The sequence below is a fragment of the Montipora capricornis genome, chromosome 4 (genome assembly GCF_036669925.1).
Source record: "Montipora capricornis isolate CH-2021 chromosome 4, ASM3666992v2, whole genome shotgun sequence".
Classification (NCBI taxonomy): Eukaryota; Metazoa; Cnidaria; class Anthozoa; order Scleractinia; family Acroporidae; genus Montipora; species Montipora capricornis.
The window spans coordinates 24,553,293-24,555,792 of NC_090886.1; the positions used below are offsets into that span (position 1 = coordinate 24,553,293).

The 2,500-nt window shown below is 39.2% G+C and overlaps 1 long non-coding RNA gene across 1 annotated transcript in view; it reads right to left on the minus strand.

Moving 5' to 3' along the window:
* LOC138044557 (uncharacterized) overlaps nt 1–712 on the minus strand; it is a 3,530-nt gene extending 2,818 nt beyond the window's left edge. The window contains exons 1-2 of the long non-coding RNA XR_011131467.1: nt 660–712; nt 1–179 (exon numbers count right to left, since the gene is read on the minus strand). The exon at nt 1–179 is cut by the window's left edge and continues 31 nt beyond it. This is a non-coding gene — a long non-coding RNA (uncharacterized lncRNA). The remainder of the gene's footprint in view (nt 180–659) is intronic.
* Nucleotides 713–2,500: the final 1,788 nt, after the last annotated feature.

Sequence of the window (2,500 nt, forward strand, 5' to 3'; positions counted from 1 at the left end):
CTCTCTGTAGTCTGAACCACGTAATTGTTTTTTTCGTTCCTTACACCAACTCAATGGTCCTCTCGCATATTTTTTTTCATCATCAGTGAGATGGGTCACAATTTCTGTGGCAACAATGGAAATGTATGTGTTCCTTCATGTCATGCAATGGCTCTGTTAGAAGGACTTCATATACATCCCTATCACAAAGGTTAGGAATTTAAAAATTAATGTAATTTTGAAAAAAATAATCTTCCAGATTAATAGATTTATAAATAGATTAAGGAGGATCTACTGTATGATGACTGTATTCATTGACCTTCATTGGCACTGAAAGTCTGTAAGTTGTTTGCAAAACAATGGTCGATCAAGCACATTAATTGCATGCTCTTTATTTTACGTATGCCAATGGGGACAGCTAACTGCAGCGTTCGACACTAACGCTTGCCCGATTTCCCGGGGCAAGCGAAATGTATCCGTGGGCAAGTAAAACATTTCTAAGACTTGCCCGATCGGTCCGATCAGAATTTTTGTTTCACTAATATTTTGCGGAACGATTTGATTTGCAGCCAAGAAAGTGACCAGTAATATGAGGTATTCAACGCAAACACGATAAAAAAATTAACGTTACATCTCTTTGCTGCCATTTATTTTTCTGTTAAAAATATATTGGTACAAACCTCGAAACAGATTGGAAGAAGAAACATGTTCGTAGCCGCCATTTTTCTCCGCGCGAAAATGAGGATAAAACAATGGCACCCAGTTTTCCTGCGGCCAAACACGCTCACGATACAGTGGTTGATTGTACTTTTATATCGAACTAGACGCTCCAGGAGCGTTGCATGTAGGTGTTACACAAAAAATAGGAGGCAATGAGTTGGGTGGTATTGAACTGCAGCGTTCCACTTAAATTTTTCAAGTGGGGGGTCATTTAGACAATTCGAGGGTCACCCAGATGTCGTGCCAGCAGTGGCCCTTTAGCTCACATGTTCTCACGTTTATTGTTTTTTGATGTCCTGTCCCGTTTTGAGGTCTTTTACTTTTTTCAGCTTTGGTAATAAATTCAGTTCAAAGATAACAAAACACGATATTGAGTAAAACTCACTCAATTCTTATATAATAAAAAGTCTGCAAAACAAAAAAAGGGAAAACTCAGAACTGCAAATTGCTCTGACGGACGTTTTCCTGCATGTCATGCATGTTATGCATTGGTGCTCCAATTTTCTCAAAAAGTTGCTCAAAAGTTGCTTCAAAACTCTAAAAGTTGCTCAAAAGTTGCCTAAAAATCCAAAAGTTGCTTTTTTGTATTTTGGTGTAAGAGGCTAAGTATTAACTAAACTGAAGATGTTCATCTTCATTTTTTGCATAGATGTCAGATACATATTGATTTCATTATAATTGTGTGTAAGTTTAAGTTTTACATTGCTATCTTCTCTCATCCCACATCCCAAAATCTGATTCTCTTTATTGGCTTTCTTATATTTCAATTATTACTAGATAAATAATCACATCATGGTATTCAAACAAAACAAACGTTGCTAATATGCTTATTTGATACATAAAGTATCTCTGACGTACATGACTCATTTGTTATATAAAAACAAATTCTTGTCTTTGAACCCCGGGGGGGGGGGGGGGGAAAACCCATATGGAACAGACGGGGATGCTCGTCGGAAATTTTGAATTTAACCCCTAAAGGAGACAATCTGGGCGTGGAGCAAGCTTTTTGTGACCCCTAAAGGAGACTAATCTGGGCATGGCTTAAGGAAATTTTGACCCCTAAAAACACAGTTAGTAGAACAAGTTAAAACGAAAATTTGACTTCTGTTTCTCTTCGCGTAATTCTGTGTTTCTTTGCAGAACCCTATAAACGAGACCTTGGTGGTTTAAAAGATTGGCGCTTTGCCCGGAACACCCTAAGCGAGACCAAAATCCAAAATTTACAGCTCTAAGAGAGACGACTATCCCACGAGGACACATTTGGATCGACTGAACCGTGCACGTCTCTCTTCTTTTCCGCTGGATTAGTTTGCACCTTTCTTTGCCGGGAAATACCAGCTTTTTCTGGAGTACTCAACCTAGCTCCAGCACTAGCTGCTATTTCTCGAGGATCTGAATTTTCATCATGGTCACTCGAGCATGGACTATCGTTCAGCTCCGCCATTTTGAATTTGTTATCATATCAGCTGACCCTTGTAAAACTACCACAGGCAGACTACCACTAGCCGTATTCTCCAGAGTAGGGAGTCGAGCAGGGATAGCTAGTGTCGGATGTTTGCAAAAGGTGAAAGCAACCAATGTCCAATATCAGAACTTTAATAGGCGCTTTGAAGTTGTGAATTGTCTTAAAAAGCGAGAAACCTGTTCAAAACAGAAGAAAGTTGCTCGAAATCAGAAAAGTTGCTCAAAAGTGGCCGAGCAACTTATGGACAGCCCTACCAAAGAGTGCCGTAAAAGTCGGGATTTAACAGTAAAAAGCAAGCCAAAAGATACCATGGGTACCAGAGGAATTTTTTTCAAG